Source organism: Bombus flavifrons, chromosome 17 (assembly GCF_040668555.2).
Source record: "Bombus flavifrons isolate JBK064 chromosome 17, iyBomFlav1_principal, whole genome shotgun sequence".
Lineage (NCBI taxonomy): Eukaryota > Metazoa > Arthropoda > Insecta > Hymenoptera > Apidae > Bombus > Bombus flavifrons.
In genome coordinates this window covers 2,877,846-2,897,064 of record NC_138458.1, presented here as the reverse complement: position 1 = coordinate 2,897,064, position 19,219 = coordinate 2,877,846, and the positions used below count along the sequence as shown (strand labels likewise).

General features: G+C 43.3%; 1 protein-coding gene across 1 annotated transcript in view; it reads left to right on the top strand.

Annotated features, from left to right (window-relative positions):
* The window catches only part of LOC138188681 (putative fatty acyl-CoA reductase CG5065), a 196,196-nt gene that overhangs the window by 60,665 nt on the left and 116,312 nt on the right, over positions 1–19,219 (top strand). The window lies entirely within an intron of this gene.

Here is a 19,219-nt window from a genome sequence, read left to right as displayed (position 1 = left end):
TGAATCGATTAATTATCAACCCCAAATCTACATCAATTAACAGGTTATGGGCCCAGGGCAGTAAACTGCGATAATAAGGAGAATTATTTTTGAGTTTTTGTGTTTTTCTGAGACTAAATGTTGGGCTTCAGAAATCATCGAAATCAGAGAACATGGAACGGTTTTACTGTTTTGCCCTCTTTCTTTCGAGGCAGGCGGAAACGAATCAAGTACCCATGTCACACATACGTAGAACGACAATGCCTTTCTTGTCTTCCATGTTGCTTTATCGCGTCTCAAGTTTCGGTCCATTGGTTCCATGCTTTCGGTATATGCGTGTCAACAATTATTTACGTAACCGTGGGCCTAACTACACGTAATCAATACACGTAATCGTTCATTAGGACGCACAGTTTCAATATATAATGTTTAGTTTTTATAACTTTGTATTGTTGAATTTCCTTACATTGCCTTAGACTTTAGGCATTGATCACCAAATTGTAAGAATAATTAAAAGAAATAAAATTTAAAAAGTTTTAACGAAAATTGTTGTCCGGCTAAAAGCAGCTCGTCAATCTTTTGCTTAAACTATAGAAAAGAATGGAATATATAAAATGAAGAATTACCTGTAAACATCAAACAGGAAGTAGACATTCCTAAATTTGTTTGAGCCAGCGATATCATAAGTTATCTTACACATTGTATAATCCATTTTTTCTGCAGTTTAATATGACTAAAAACATGAGTTCAACTGGACAACAATTTTCATTCTTCACTGCCGTACATACTGCATAATAAATAAGTTACAAATTATGAGTCTTTGTACCAATCTATATTTAGAAGTATAGGATACGTTATTTCGTTCCAAACTCTTATGCTTTGTCTTCTTCGTTAAAGTTCTCACATACCGTGTATCTCTCCATTTGAGTACGACAATCCCGTTATCATCTTCTTTGGATACCATCTTCCCTTTACTTAGTTTGCAATGAAGAATATCTTTTGGGAGGAATTTTTTGTTATTCCTAAGTGTTTTTTCTTGAAGCGATCATTCTTGAGACCACCACTTGAGCGACTCGCATTTCTAAAATATCGAATGGGAGTACCTAGTAAAGAACGCTTGGTATTGCAGCGCGCGTGGCCTAGAGGAGATTTCATTGAAAACACGCAGTCAACGTGATATATGATGCAAGTACTCACCGAAGCTCCTGTACCTCGTGCGTACCACCAAAAATGTAGTTCGTTTAGTAACTAGAAAAAATTGACATATGGTTGAAAATTTAAATAATGGAAATTTGACGTATGATCGTTGAAAGAAGCAGGATTTATTTTATTTCGTCTCAACATTATAAACATAACGTATAAAACAAAAATTCGATAGTAAAAACATAGCAAATAAATATTATAAACTTAACTTAATTGTTTATATATATGTCGGGGTTACATTGGAATTTAGGGTTAGGGGCGTGAAACGAATCTTCGTTTGGATTACACAGTGTCGTTATGCAATACAGAAGACATTGACTAGTGCAAATACGATTATTATAGAATTGGACAAGTAACTGTGGTAATTAGATACTCGAGAAACTAATGACAATGATCCTAGGTTCGATAACGAATTCGCAGTCAACGGGATGATAGATGAACATGCTCACAAAATCAAAGTCGGACTCTTTGTTAAAACGTGGAATATCCACCGAGCGTACAAACACTAAGCAACTCGCTAATGAGATCTCACGAGAGAATGTCTTTCCGTCAGAATGATGCTGCAAAGGAGAACTATGATGGGGTGTGTCTAAAGACACGAGATCATTGGATTCGTCGAGGAAAGCCTTCGTTCGGAAAGTGAGGGAAATGGACGTTCCTGTTAATTGGTTAATCTCTATGTTGGTGATTGAAGAAGGATGCTAACCGCCCTTGCGAGAAAGTTGCTAGCGGGAAGCGTCGTTCGTGAAAAGAAAAATAGATTTCCCCTATCTTCCCGTAGTTGGGACAAAGACTGTTTGTCTGTTTGAAGGACTTTAGTTAACTAAATCTTAAGATTTGTAACGGATCCTCAGGCTAGCTGAACATGTACTGTGGAGATGCGTCGACATCTGGTAATCATCTTACCCGAAAAATAGGGTCTGCGTGTGACGAGACACGGGACAGAAACCGTTGGAATGTTTACTGTCGAGTGCCGCTACAACTATTTCTTTTAAGGAGAGCTATAGAATTACTCTCTACCTCTGTTACGTAAAAACGTTCATCCCTTAACCGCGGCTACGTTCGGCGACTGGTTGTCGATTCGAGCCCAAGCTCATTATCACAAATCTCGGACAATACAATCAGAACGAATGACGACAATTGTTTAATTACTAATTAATTAATAACTAATTAATAACTGTTTAATTACCAAATCTAGATTACGGTGTTAAGAAATTTTCCCGAAGTTAACAAGGGAAGGCTCCGATGTTCTTTCATCTCCGACATATATTAATTGTTAATATATGTCAACCAGTCGCCGAACGTAGCCGCGGTTAAGGGATGAACGTTTTTACCTAACAGAGGTAGGGAGTAATTCTATAGCTCTCCTTAAAAGAAATAGTTGTAGCGGCACTCGACAGTAAACATTCCAACGATTCCTGTCCCGTGGCTCGCCACACGCAGACCCTATTCTTCGAGCAAGATAATTGCCAGATAATTGCTTTAAGTATAATTCTAGTAATTAATAATAATGTAAGTGTTTCAACTGACAAGATGGGATTCGCTGATAGATGCTATGGTAAAATGCAGGATAGAAATGCCACTGAACGATACGCTATGGTACCCAGGTTGTTCAGTCATGGCTAATAGACATGTTTACAATGTTCTGAGTGTAATTCCGTATGTTTTGCCTGCATTCGTCATTGATATCTTTTTAAGACTCCGACGTAGTAAACCAATGTGAGTATTCTCGCGATCGTCGAACAACGAGGACAATCTTTCTCGGACAATCTTTGTATTCATCTATAATAATAATTAAAAATGATATTTTAGAATGATGAATCTTCTCAGAAATGGCAATAAGCTGTTCACATTGATAGAATATTTCATCTTGCACGAATGAACTTTCTTGCACTAAAAGTTTTGAACGACAGCGATATGGTCAAACTAGATTTCCGGGATATAGATTGGGAGAAGTATGTTGCAATTTACCTAATGGGAATTCGGAAATTTACCTAGAGAGAAGACTTTAAGTCAACAGCCCGACAACGGTTATCAAAGTGCATATAAAAGTATCTTCGTATACAAAAATGGTATTAATTTAAGTACATAAATTTTCGGTTATTTCAGGTTGTACTGGATACAGCAGGTCATCAAAATATCCGGTGCAATAAGTTTGCTATGGATAATATTATGTGCTGTGTACTGATAATTTACGCGTCACTTTTTCTCCTTGAAACAAAAACAATGTACATACAAACAAAATAAATTCGTGTAACCAAAAATTAAAAAGAAAAAATTCATAAATGAATGGATCCTCGTAACCATCTAGATCATTATTGATATTTGGGCCTCTAAGTTGCTGGTGTGCCATTGCACTTCTCACGCCCACCAGTGCCAAGTGCCAATCCCTCGTCCAATTCGGTAAGGCCTGGTAAACACTGGCTTGCCAATGGCTAACGGAACAATGGCTATCCCAAATGCTTTACGCACGCGTTCCAACTATTCGGCGGAAAGATCGTAGAGATATCGATGTCTCATTAGGTCTGTCGGCACATACGTTTCGTCGCGACCTTGCTTATGTTTCGTCGGTCTCTCGAAAACAGTCTGTCAACAATGGTATATTTGTACCGACGAAGCTGTTAAAAAGTTCTTTGTTGTCGACTGCCGCTACAGTAATTTTATATAACAAAACATTACATTGTAATTAAATTCCAGGTAAGCATAAACCAGAATATGAGTTACCAAAAAAAAAAAAAAAAAAAAAAAAAATGTACCGGGTGTGGTTGCTTACTTCGATGTTTTGGGATCGCGCAGGTACATAGGCAAGAAGGCGTTGTTCGCCTTTTCAGCGATCGTCTTCTCCTTATTACGAGAGCAAATTTAAACTTCTTCGACGATAACCAAATCGCTTTGTGTTCTCGTTCAATTATACTTCTGGTAACATTTCATAGATAGGTAACATTTAACAGTAGTAGCAATTAACTCTAGTAATATTCAAGCGTACATATTACATTGCTGCTCTTCTCATATGTTTTCACGAGTGCTGGTTTCGAGTTAAGTGAATAATCGATTTTAATCTATATTAGTCGATAACAAATGATATGTTAAATAACAATTCCCTGGCCAGAATTGAAAATGTTACCTATCGATGAAGCGATATTTAGTAATTGCGGGAACATTCATTTGAGGAGCATGCACAACTGGATATCACAAAGTCCTCAGTAGATAAGAGAAGTTGGCTACCAATATCAGTGAAGCATTAATATGTAGTGGGCTATAGTCGGTAACCAATTAATATCGTATTATATTAGCGTGACCGAGAATTGACTAATTACGAGAAAATTATATTTATACGGATTAACAGTCGCAAACAAGAAGAATAGCGAACAAATATTGTATTTCCTGAATTTATGATTTTGTTATTGATTGTCAATGATGATGCGAATGTTGGCGTAAGAGTTACTAAGATTGTAAAAGGACAGAATAATGTTTTTGATCGCTGTATTACTTGATAGAAATCACCGGCACACAATAGGAATTAAACAACTTCGATGTGACATTATGTCATTCGCGTCTACTATGTTACTATCTATCGAGTAATAGAATTGTAGCGGCACTGGACAGTAAACTTTCCAACGGTTTGTATTCTGTGGCTCGCTACACAAAGACCCTACTCTTCGGACAAGATGATTGTCAGATGTCGATACATTCTCATAGAATATTTTCAGCTAGCCTAAGGATCAGCTATAAATCTTACGATTTGTTCAGCTAGGATTCTCCAAAAGCGACAAATAGACTTTCTCTTAACAGTGCCTAAGTCTATTACCTACTACGGAAATATTCGAGAAATCTGCTTTTTCTCACGTACCCGCCAGCAACTTTCTCTCAAGGGCAGTTAGCATCCTTTTCCAACGACCAACATAAAATTAGCCAATTAACAACGACGTCCATTTCCCTCACTTTCCGAACCAAGGCTTTCCTCAACGAATCCGATGATCTCGCATCCTGAAACATACTCCACCATAGTTTTCCTTCGCATCGTTATCGTGACGGAAAGTCAGTCGTTACATAGAGTCGTTACACAAGAGTCGTTACAGTCGTCAGAATTGTTACGCAACGATCCGAGTCAATAATTGATCAAAGTTCCACGGCATCTTGAGCAATCATCATCCGAACTCATATCGCGCATCAAAACACATCGACCAGTAGTCGAACTCGTAATCGCGAATCGCGACTCGCTAATAGTAATCGCGAGTTCTGTATAAAGTGTACTTATTGATTATATTGTAATAGATATATATATGTCGGAGATGAAAGGAAAGCCGAAGACGTTCCTTGGAAATTTTGGGAACATCTTCTAGTAGTCTAGTAGCCTGGATTTTATCATAGCTGTAATTGTTCGAGATTTGTGATATCAAGATTGGGTTCGAGGCGACAATTGGTCGCCGAACGTAGCCACGGTCACGGGATGTACTCAGGCAGAAACTGCCTAACAACGGCGTTTGGAATTTTCTCGATGCTTCCAACGAGTCTGCCTAACAACGGCGTTTGGAACTTTCTCGATGCTTCCAACGAGTCTGCCTAACAACGGCGTTTGGAACCTTCTCGATGCTTCCAAACGGGTATAGAAAAACAAATGCAATTGTACAGCGAGAAAAATCTCGACGAGGCTGGCATTCGTCTTGTGACTGCTTTGGAGAGTGACACGTCGTGTTTCTGTGCTTAAGATCAGTCTACGCTTAGTAAGGAGTCATCCCGTTGATCGTGGATTCGTTTGAACTCAAAATTATTGTTTATAACGATTATTAACTTATTGTTTGTAAATCATATTATTCATTGAACTTACTATCCGTTAAACGTATTATTCATTAGCTTTATTATTTGTTAGACTTACTAACCATTCAACTTATTATCCACTAACTTTATTATTTGTTTAACTTATTATTCGTTCAATTTATTTTCCACTAACTTTATTATTTGTTAAGCTTATTATTCACTAGACTTATTATTTGTTAATCTTTGTAGTAGACTTGTGTATACGTGAAAATATAATCTCAGTTGTGTTAAACAATGGATAACTCACGTGAAGAATTGTCACGCGCCCAAAATTCCAATCTCACCCCGACATATATATATATATATATATATATATATATATATATATATATATATATATATATATATATTGTTGAATATACTTAAGTGTTCTTTCCTACCACTATCACTACATTCACCTCAGAATTGTCAGAATTATAGAAATTAGGATTACTAGTGATATCTATTGTATATGATATATTTAGTGATATATGGATATATTTACAGTGGTTTAAACAGGAAACGATGGTTATTTAATGTGAACTTAATGCAGTGATGTGATATAACTAAAACAACTAAATTGATAATTCACAACTCACAACTAACAATTAAGAATTCAGAACAACTCGGCAACTAATGATGAACCAAGTCGCAACCCGCTCCCGACTCAATTGAACTCCTCGCAACTAGACTCCCAATTAACACCTAACTACTAATAGACTTTTTCACTCAGGCATCTCTTTGTCATCTTTGCATGCACCCGCCACGCACGTGTTCCATAACGGTTCGCGATCGTGGTCACATACGCCTTCTTCGGAGTAATTACTTGACTGAAGTACCGAGGACATATTGACGGGACGCTTGGTCCATTGAAGTTCCCCTACCCTTTCATCCTGTCGGCACTTACGCTTTTTCCCAACACCGTATATATTTCGTCGCGTCGTTCTTAGACAATCTTTCCACGGTATTACAAAATTATACATTTAAATTATATTAATAGTACAAAACCATGAGCTTTCCTTTCCCTTCTTCGAGCACGAAATTTCAATGGAAGAAAATGAATATAAATTTAAGTACTATAATGAGTGTTTTGTTCTGAATTATGGATAATATACATCATGAATTATATATATTTAATTATAAATAGTACACATATTTTACACACTCAACTGTACTCCTTTTTTTTTGATCACTCATTATTAGTACATGTATTTGTTTTTGAATGAATGTCTTTGACAAAACATTACGTACATTTGTTTTGATTATATGCTTTGCAACCTGAGATGTATCTCTTTCTAATCGATTTCATTTTATTTCAGTGTTTTGTTTTCATTCCTTCTTTTCTCCTATTACTCATTTTAATCGTTTATAGCTTTTATTTGACATTTGAGAAAAATACAAATTATTAAGAAAACTTAAACTTACACCATTGTGTAACAAAAACTAGCAAGGACATTAATGAGGGGGAGGAAGATAAATCTAGAAAGAAATTTGATTGCAGGGAAAGTTGATTTTTAAATAAATCTACTAGAAAAGGAGAACAATGCACATATTGATGTAAATAAATGATCAAAGTAAAGTATTCGCACATTTCCAAATGATATCAGACAGCACTCAGCAACAGCGAATGACAGAGCGTATCTACCACTCGTTCTGTCGTATGCTGACTTGTGAGATTTCTGTCTAGATGTACACTACAATGATACAGTAGGCATGCTAAAATAAGCGATGTAATAACAACCAATAATTTAGAAAATGTTACAATATCCTGAGTTTGGTGGATGTGACGGAGATCCTTATAAATCATTGAATAATCTATTGCAATGCATTAATACTGTTCTACGCAGAGGGAAGCAAATGTGCAGAGAGATAAAGAATGAGAGAGAGGGGGGGGGGGGGGAATGGACATGTACATGTGGAAAGAAGTGGTGAGATCGAAAAACCATGTTCAACGATTATTTGCAATCAACGAATCAACCGCGGATCGATATGTAGAAGTTGCCGATATCTTAAAATTGGAGATCTTCTTACCAGGATGAAATAAAAGTTAACAAAATACGGAACGACATTATATCTATATTTGTTACTGAAAGTGCTATGAATACGATATGTGAATTCAAGTATTGTATGAATCATATATATCCACGGCAATTCGAAAGTGTTTCCGTAATTAACGATAAATACGTGAAATTCGTTGAAATTGTGCAAAACGCGAATACGAAGGACTGTACATGTGGTACATACAACAAACGAGGAATGACAACTCTTTCGAAGAACGCTTCCTGATAGATTGCGAACTGCTAATTTTAGCTATTAACTTCAAGTTCGAATTTTGTAGTTTATAAATTTTACACGACTCGCGTATGAAATTTAAAAAATAAAAATAATTATTTTAGAGAAATATCTACCTTCTATTTCTTCTCTACGATTTCTTAAAAGGGGTATAAATCAAATATGTAAATGTCAAAGTTCCATTTTGTACAGTGATAAATTTTAAAGAATTAAAAGAATTTTTTTAAATAAATTCTTTTCTCTTGCTCTTGTACGATTTTTTGGAAAGGATAACATACGAAGGAACAGGATATGTCAAATTATGTAAAACATACAACGCGTAAAATATGTTCATCCGAAATACTTGCAACATGCGCAGAAAGTGTTCCTTCAAAATGCAGTCCAACTTTTTTGTATACCTTATATATGTATTCATAATGGTGCACATTGTATTAAAAATAAATTTTGGTTATCATATGAAAATTGCCAAACTCGTCAATGTTTCATACGCATTAAAGGACTGGACTACCGCGAGTGTGCTGTAGGTAAAAGTCAGACAGACCTTTTCATTAGTAAAGAGGCACCATAAAGCTTAATGTAATCTACATTAGAACCTTGTACTCGATGACGTAGGTAGCGGTCCGTAAGAGGTCAATTTGTCCATGATCCACGGGGGTACATGACGGAATAATATCTGGCAGAACGAGGTATTTTGTCGATACTAATTGAATTCAATTTCTTCCATCCCATGACGTCGATTCAAAGCTAAAGAAGTGGATCAAAGTTGCTATATTCAATGATATAGTAGATTGTACTACAGAGCGGGTGCCTTTTTTCTATTTATTGGCGAGATATTATCTTGCCTCGTGACTACTTCTCCTGTCTCCGGTGGAATACTATGTCTTCAAAAGGTGTGAAAATATCCCTTTACCTTGTGTACTTGTTTACGTTCATCGCTCCACACAAGGTATAAAGGACATACAGAATCTGTTCCATGAAAGTTTCAGCTTATGCATCAATCATTGAATATGCATTATTGAATAGTAAATAATTTTCCAATCTTTGTTTAGTTCTTACTACTTCGTATAATTCTCTTAAATTTTTGTAATTTGTAATTACACAATTTCGTAATTCTTCCAATTCCGATATATGTGCATTCTGTGTATGTTTTTACATGTACTTTTTCATTAAGTAATTAAATCTCACCGAATCATTTTGTTCAGTTTTGTTGTAAAATGTTAAACAATTTTCATGAAAATTCACATCCATAAAGTTCAAAAATTCCTACAAAATACAGATCACCTGGAATTTAGATTTTCGCCATTATAACATAATTTTTATTTTCGTGGATTCTACATAAATGGAGTCATCAAGCACGTGTTGCGCATCTGACAAACCTTTATCATCTAAACATGGCCCATTAAAACCACAAAGTTCTTAGAACGAATACCCCATTCTTTCAATTGTACAACTATAAAAGCCATTCCCAATCTCCAGAAACCGATTCTTCTTGTATTATGTATTATTCCTCAAAGAGTGAATTTTATTTTATTTTGCATAATAATTATAGTCCTTAACACTTTCTAATTAAAATACTGATATTTTCTAGGATTTTCAGCGAAGTCTATCCTACGTAGTAAACTCTCTTGAACCACCTTTGAGATATCAAACTTTATTTAAAATGGAAAGACAGAAAGCTTCGTACGTTTGTGATATTCTGTTATTTTGTGTAATTATTTTGTGTATTTTGTATAATTATAACACCTTGTATCTCCAGTTTTTCTTCGAATAATCAAAATTAGTATCCAACAAATAGTAGTTTACCACATATGATTTATGGTCGTTATCTAGGATTTCTCTTAGCATAGGCGAAGGTGAAGGACAGGCGGCCGCCGCGGGCGTTCGAACTTTACATTTTCTTACACGAGATGCTCCGGAAGGTCATTCGAAACGAAATGTACAGTGGCTCACGCAAGTATTCGAACACTTACATATGCAAACTTGAATTGCCGAAACAATGTACATTAAAGTAATTTGCTCAGACAAGCAGATGTCAATAGGAAAATGGAAGTCTTAAGATTATGTCAGTAAAATTTGAAAAGGATTCAACAACGTAGGTGGGAGTAGGTGGGATGATACACTTATTAGAAACACGTATTATGTATTATTAAATACATATATTATTAAATTATTTAATATTAATATTTTGTTGGACTACCTTTAGCAGCAATAGTGTGTTTCAATCGACGTTCCATACTGTAAACCAATCATTTTGTAAAACTACACTCAACGGAGTTGCATAGTTCCATATTTCTACAATTTTATCTTTCAATATTTGCTTTAAGATTATCTAAAATTTATTTAATCTTTTTCCGACTTCAGCCCATAAATTTTCAATCGAATTTATGTCTGGACTTTGTGGTAGAGTAATTAACATGTGTGGTGTGCTATATACGGCCCATTCTCTCACAATTCTAGCAGTATGCTTAGGAACATTACCTTGTTGGAAGTAGAAAACTTTCAGTAATCCTAATTTACGGGCACTTTCTTTAAGGTTATTTTTTGATATATTTTAATACTTATATTTATCAAGTATTCCATCAATAAATATCAAATTTCCGGTGCCACTGGCAACCATGCAACCCCACACCATAATCGATCCACCTCCGTGTTTCACTGCTTGATGTAAATGTCGAATTTCCAATTCCGTATTTGGTTTTCTGCACACATAATTTTGACTATCTGAGCCAAAAAATGTTAAACTTTGACTCGTCCGAAAAGATGACTTTGTCTCAAAATGAGTTATCTTTATTAATATAGGTTTTTGCAAAAGTCAATCTGTTACGTCGGACGGCCCTCTACCTAGACCAGGCCACACACCGCGGGCAAGATAGTAACCAGATGTCCATTCGTCCTCACTGCGTACCCTCAATAGTCTCAAGGACCCATCATAAATCTCAGTAATTTACTAGATAAGGTCCTTCAGACCGAACAAATATCCCTTTTGTAAATCGCCTTCTGTTACGTCTGGCGACACTCTACCTAGACCAGGCCACACACCGCGGACAGGATGGCAGCCAGATGTTTTCACATCCTTACTGCGTACCCTCAGTAGTCTTAAGTACCCTCCATAAATTTCAAGAATTTCCTAGTCGAGGTCCTTCAGACCAAGCAAATATTCTTTGACTGAATTGTTTTCTAAAGTTTATTGTCCACCACGGGTTGACACGGGAAAGTTGGGATTTTTCACGTATTAGGCATCACACTAGTCACTTCATCTCGAGGGCGGTGCGCATCCTTCCTCACCCACCAACATTGCAACTACCCAATTAACAACGAAGCCTCTTTCCCTCACTCTCCTAACGAAAACTCGATCTCAACGAATCAGCTCATCTACTGTCCCTAGATCCACCCATTCTAAGACTTCCTCCGCTGTATCAGCTTGACAAACATTCATTTGTTCTTACGCTCTCGCCTTCTCATCATCGAACCTTACGTTATACATTCTGTTCGTCTCAAATAGCACAATTGTTTCTTTTAACTCAACTCATTTTGTATACAAGATGTCATAATAAAATACAAACGGTGATTTGTTACCTCAGTGTAATATTCAATTAACTACCTCTATTATCCTGATCGAAATAGGGGATCGATCATCTCGCGGCGTCGATTGAACAATCGTAACGGGAATTTACGGCTCCTGTTGATGCGCTTCTCCGCGATCGCGTCTCTCCGCGAGTGATTGAACACCTTCTAAAGAGTATTGTCTACTACGGCTTGATACGGGAAAGTTAGTTTTTCTCACGTAAGATGCTTCCCACCAGCAACTTTCTATCGAGGATGGTTAAGACCTTCCTAATCCACTAACCTTCGTTTAGCCAATCAGAAGCAATGTATACTGCCCTCACTTTCCTAACCAAAATGTCATGAACAAATCCGATGGTCCCGTGCGCTAGACACACCCATCGCTAGCTTTCCTCCGACACAGCATCGTCACCCAACTTTACTTGTTCTACACCGCTAGAAAAGTCAACTACTTCTTCTACACCGCTAGAAAAGTCAACTACTTCTTCTACACCGCTAGAAGGGTCAATTACAACGTCGAAGTATAACATTTAAATCTAACGCTACGTCCACTAACATACTAAATTCAACTATAAGAGCCTTGCTCTATTGTACATCTATCTTATTTTCGTGCGCCAAAGTGTCATCTAGGTATTATATCTACTCAACAGTGTAACCTTAGTGTTGGAAATAAAAATCTTATAACTCTGTGAACCACAGTGTTATACTAACTGAATCACCCCTATTATCTTAACGGAAATCAGGGGATCGATCAACTCGTGGTGTCGATTATTATAATCGCAACGGGAATTTACGACTCCCGTTGACGTCTCACCTCGCGATTGCGTCTCCCCGCGATTGGTTGAAAATACACAATCTTTTCTTATGATTTACCGCATTAATATATGGCTTCTTTCGCGGTACTTTGCCATGAATATCATTGTTTCGTAAGATTCGTCGACATAATTCTGGGTGAACTTCTTTATGAAACATCAGCTACCATACTTGCGAGTTGAGGAGCGGATGTAGTAGGATTCTTTTTTAATTCGCGAATGATAACTTTCTCCTCTCTTTCAGTCAATTTCTTTCGTCGACCTGATCCAGTTTCGCTTGCAAGTGTTCCCTGAATCATTGACTTTTTTATGATTTAATGTATTGTGGACTTACTTCTGTTCACAATTTCGGCAATCTCGTTATATGATTTCCAATCCTCATGTAATCGGAATATTATTTCTCTTTCACACTTTTGTTTCAGACCTTTTGGTATTCATTTTAAATACTATTGTTACGTCGCCTAAAACATCGGCGCTGCAGCTATCGCGACCGGGCAGCCGATGGCCTGCGTAACGTCATTTCGACCCTCAATAAACCTGAGGACCCACCATAACTTGTCTGTTTCTTTGTATTGTGTCAACATGGGTCTTCAGTCAATCCGTTGTCCTGAAAGATTTCTTAAGGCTAAAAATATTTTCGACGCACATCTGGTTTTTAGAGAGGTCCTTGGGTTTATTAGGCGCAATTAAAAACACGGAGAAAGCGGGTACGCACCCATTAGGAAAAACCGAATAGCTATCTAATAGAACAGGCTGGGTACCTAACCCACACCGCACTGTAACGAGTAGCTACCGATTCCTAGATCAACGTCCATTTGATTAAGGTAAACTCGTTCCTACCATTAAACTCAAATATGGCCCACGCTGAACCGATCAGCACACTACGGCGGAGACGAAGCGTCTTAGTCCGCCGATTCGCAACCACGAAGCGTCAACTCGACGAATATGAAGCGTCTGGACGGGTAGAAAAGAACTACCTAATAGCATGCCGTAACTTGTTCGACGAGAATTGGAGGAAGATAAGCGAGGTTCAGGAAGAATTGGAAGCGTTAGATGAGGGGGAAATTGCTCATGCAGAATCTTTATTGCGAGAGCATCATAAGATTGAAGTACGGATCCTGGACCTCTTCGACCTACTACCATCAACAACTCCTTCGACATTAAAGGCACGCGATTCATGCGTGAAACACCAGCCGACGGAGAATATCGCATCGACTCGAACGCCGATCCCGTCGCACGATATGCGGAGCTCATCGCATGACACTCACAACGTGTGCCCTATACGCGACCTGACGACGACCACGTTCACATCATCAGCATCACAACAATCTGATTCAACGACACAAAACGCCTTGAATCAGCAAACCGCTCAAGATACTCTGAACCAGAAGGAACTCAACCCCGTCCAGGACAACAGCGGCCATACTCTGCCGGCGGAAAAAATCGCGTCAAATCCAACGTCGATATCGTCGCCTGACACGCGGATCTCGTCGCCTGAGCCGCGCGACACATTGCGTGAAACTCGCAACTCATCGCCTACACGCGTCCTGAAGACAACACTTCACGATTCTCTGGATCAACAGAGAGAGAAAACTTCATCAGGCGACAAGATGTCGCAGACATTCTTTCCGAAGCCGTTACAGGATGGGCGATGCCCTGCAACTGTAATTCAAAACGACGAGAGTAACGGGTCAAATCCCGTCAAGGATACCGCAGCCAATTCAGAATCGAAACCTACAGAAGACTCTCCGAAATTCACGATGATAGAATTATCTGGGAACAGGCGTTCCTCTATCAACACTTCGACGGTTAATAACCTGTCCTGCATCACGTCACACGCAACATCTGGCATAAATATCGTATCGGAGACTCATTCATTCTCCGGGACATTCCGTGAAGAGTCCTCACTCTCCATGGCCGAGAGGGGCCACAGCTGCGAATAACCCGAAGCGAAATTATATCGACGTTATTGCTACCGTGAATAATTACGTAATTGATATTGATAGCTTTCAGAACACTCCTTCGGATCACAACACCCGGCCACATATCACTGCATCGAACAAGTCTCTGATTTTGCCTTTTGCGGATAATTGGTCCACACCGGTCCAACCACCACGCATCATCAAGAAGGCGCGACACGAATGGGTCAGCGGGGGGAGCCCTGTTCCCTAATCAACCATAGATCTTCTTCACGTCTCCACAACGCATCTACATGCGAATTTCACTTTCCGTTGTGAAATCGGAGAGATATATAACGACACCTCCTGGGCCGAGGTGTTCCACGATACTTCATGGGCCGAACTGTTTCACGATACTTCCTGGTCCGTGAACTTCAACAGAAACTATCTAGGCAACGCCGAGGACCACGGCGATCCAGAACGCAAGGAAGACAACATATCCTCAACGCAACGGCCTCTCGGCCGTATCATCGAATACATACTGGCGAAGACGGCCTCATCCAGACAATCACAATCCACACGACAACGAGCCTCGCGGATCGAACTGCCACGCAGCACGTCCTTTTTTTTTTTTTTTTATTAACGTGGAGGAAATCCGCGCGGACACCAGGTCGCTTCTGGGGAAAAGCGGCGTGGTAGTGCCGGACTCCAACCGACTAAAACCTCCACGATGACCGTCACGGCTGCGATCGAGAGGGGCCCGGGAACCGGTGTAAGCGATACACCGCCCCCCCCCGCGCTCAATACGTCACCTAATGGAGCGGTGTGCGGCCACGTCACACCGCGCCTCGTCGCCGGGGCCACCGTGCCAGGCAGTCCGGTTCCCCTACCAGGCTGCTCTGCGGCCCCGGGGGCGCTGAGCTGCCAGCGCCTAAGTTTGTACCCCGCCGGGGGACGCGGCGGACCTAGTGCTTCTCACCGAAGCGCGTCCATGACCCCTGCCGCGCCCTCGCCGGTCGGTCCTCTCAGGGTGAGAGTACCGCACCCTCACCCTCTCCGCGGCCTCTTTTCGAAGCATGACTTGTTCACAGAAGGAGGTCACGGCCCTCCTCCTTCTCTCGCTTATCAACAATGCCTCGAAGATCACCGGAGGCGAAAGATCCCAACCGATTTCCACGATGAGATCGTGGCGCGGCCGCGTCCACGCCGGAAAGTATTCTAGCGTGTGCTGCGCCGAATCCACGCTCGCATCGCAGTGGTGGCAGCGCGCGGTCGCCTCCTTCCCGATTCGGTGCAGATACTCACCGAAGCAACCGTGTCCGGTGAGCACCTGCGTCACCCTGTAGGTCAGGGGAGGCCCACCGCCGTCCAACCAAACGTCCCAGTTTGGAAGGACGGCCCCGAGGACCCTTATCCCCGGCGCACCCGCTCTCGTGTAGAGGCTGGCGCGCCATCTGTCGAGCAAAGCTCGCCGAGCCCGAACCCTGACGTCGGCGCCCACCGGGCCCGCCCCGTCCGACAGACCCCGAGTGTGGAGATAAACCTCACGGCACCTCAGGGCCTGCAATTCGAACGGGGGAAACCCGGCGAGCACCGCCGCTGCCGCCGCCGAAATGGTGCGGAAGCCCCTCACTACCCTGATGGCCACCGTCCTGTGCAGCCTCTTGACCACTAGGAGACTGCGACGATTGGTCATCAGGTCCTCCGCCCAGACCGGAGCCCCGAAGAGGAGCCTCGACCGCACCACGCCGGCGTACAGCCGGCACACTCCGACGTCGGGCCCGCCCAGACGAAGCAGCAGACGTCCTAGGGCGTTCGCCGTCGCCTCAACAGACGGCGTCAGGCGCTCGAAGTGAACGCCGAAGGTCCAGTGGTTGTCGAGGGTCAGGCCCAGATACTTCATGCTGGTTCCGACCCCGATCTCAGTCCCTTCCAACCTCAGGCGGTAACCCGCTGGAGGCGTCCTGTGATCGGCCTTGCGGCAAAACCACATTGCCTCGGACTTCTCAGGGGACACCCTCAGTCCCAAACGCTTGATTTCGGCGACCACGCAGGCCACCGCCGGCTCCGCCAGGCGGACGGTTCTACCCCATGCCGTGCCCCAGACCAGCACCAACGTGTCGTCGGCGTAGCACGCCAGCGCCGAGTTCGGAAGCATCGGCGTCCGAAGCACCGCGTCGTACGCGATGTTCCACAGCAACGGGCCCAACACCGAACGGCCCCGGCCAGTTCTTCCCCGGTGGGCCTCCCCGGTGGGACTTCCCGCAATGACCCGTGGTTCATCTTCCAGCGGTTGAGGCTCCTGCTCCTCCTCTTCGGTAAAGCTGCCAACTCCCTCGTTCGCTGCTCCCGGGAACAGGGTGCCGACGACCTCCTCCAGCAACCGAGGGTCCATGCTCTCCGTTAAGGGAGGCGCCCATGGACGGAGTTTGTTCAATACCATCTTGTAAGGGCGCCCCCAGGGATCAGAGTCGAGGCTGGCCAGAAGCTCGTCCCAGGCCCGCCTCTTCGCCTCCTTGATGGCTCGTTGCAGGGGCCTGGGGGATCTGGTGTACTGGCGCCGAGCGTGGATACACGCCTCGCGGAGACGAGCGATCTCCTCGGACCACCAGTACACAGCGCCGGAGCGGCGCGGCGCTGCAGACCGTGGCATACATGAATCACAGATTGCGTGCATGTCGCGCCTCAGCCGTGTCGCTCCTTCTTCCGCGTCCTCGTCGGTCGGGGATTCTTCCAACCAAGCCAATGGGTTTGCCCATGTGAGGTCCACTATGGACTCGCCCCGCCATGCCACGCACGTGCTTGACGACCCCCGGTTCATAAGCCGGAGGTCGACTGCGGCTGCCCAGTCCTGTACGTCGCGCCCCCTTCTGTTGGTCCGGCGGGAGCCCCACGCCGTTGAGTGGGCGTTGAAGTCCCCGAGGACCAATGACGAGCAGGCGCCCAAACGTCTCGTGCAAGCCGCGAGTCCGTCCAGAAAGAAGGCGTATTCTGTCCGTTTGATGTTGGGCGACACGTAGACGGCCACCACGTCCAGGTCGCCCCATTTCACGGCCACGAAGCCCCGTCCCCGCTCAATCACCGAGCAGGAAGGGCTTCCCGCAATCCCAGTCCAGAATACGTTCCCTCGGTATGTGTTTTACGTGTATTACGTGTATTAGTCCCCGACCCGTCGGGACAGCGGAGATGGCGCGACGCTGACCAGGGGTGTGGGGGAGGTGGGGGAGGAGGACCCATAACAGTTCCCGTTGGGGCCCGGGGAGCATTTTCTTTTGTCCTCCTCGTAGAGGTGACCCCCACCTCTTGTCATTTGCCGTCGTTGTTATCAACTTTGGCTGCCCTCTCCGTGTGATCCTTGGTCAGCCGTTCCACCGTCTCTTGGAGACAACTGACCTTTCCCTCCAGAAAGCGCACCCTCCTTCGCAGGTATGCGACGTCTTCCTCTTCCTGATCATAGGTCGGTTCCGCTTCTTTCAGGGTCGCTTGCTTGGCGACCCGTCCGGTCCTCATTTCGTCCCTTCGCATGTCGTCGCCGCCGTCGGCACCGCCGCGGATGGTAGAGGGGGCGGCGGTCACGGTGGCAGTCTCGGCGTCGGTATCGGTGTCGGTATCCGTCCCGCGCCTCACGCCCCTCTTCTTCCTTTTACCGGGAGCCGGAAGTAGTGCAAATCCCCCGCGGGCACGTCCCCGCGGCGTGTGCGACGTCCCGCGTCTCTGCCGCGGCCGTTGGCGGCGGAGGCGGTGCTTTCTGTGGACTCGGCAATCCTGCGGTACGACCGCTTGCCGAGTGTGCCCGCGACGGTTGGATAGGAAGAGCATGACAACGTTTCGTCGTCGGATCTCCACTCCTCGCCGCCACCGCGGCGCCGCCGCATCCCATCCCGCGAAGGTCCCGGGCCGATGGTCAAAACGTTGGGTTCCTCCGACCCTCTCCGAGACTCCCCAGTTCGCGAGTCCCCTTCGCCAGACGCATGAGCGTGTCCAGGGGCCTGGCGGCCCACCCCCGGATGGCCACGGTTACTCGATGACGACGCAGCGGGGCCCGCGGCTGCGCCGGTACTGGGGTATCCCTCCCCTGCACCGTAAACGATTCTTCGATTCGTTTTTCTATCCATTGTTATCCGTTATTCGAGAAATTGCCGAGGTCGTCAACGAGGGTTTCCATCCTAGTGCCACTCATTCTTTCGCACCCTGCCCCGGTCAAGGCAGGTGCAGGGTGACGGGGAGCCCCACAAGAAAGTGAGGTGAGTGGTCTTGGCGGATACGGGCCCACCAACTTCTCCGAGGTTCTCCGCACCGGATTGGCAAACTGGCGGGGGCCAAAGGCGTCGACCAGTCACCGTCCGGCTATAGGAGAATATCAGATTCATCGGGGTAGCCGCCTCGTGCTCCCCAAAAATATTAAACATAAAATCTTTTTCACTCTTGAATGTCTATGAAATGATATTTATGTATCGACCACTCGCGGAGAGACGCAATCGCGAGGAAGCACGTCAACGAGAGTCGTAAATTCCCGTTACGATTAAATAATCGACGCCACGAAATGATCGATCCCCTATTTCGGTTAGGATAATAGAGGTGGTTTAATTGAGTAGTTGCACTGAATTAACAGGTATAACTTAATGTTTATTCCAACAACTTTGTAGAGAGATGATTACACTGATGCGTAAGTAC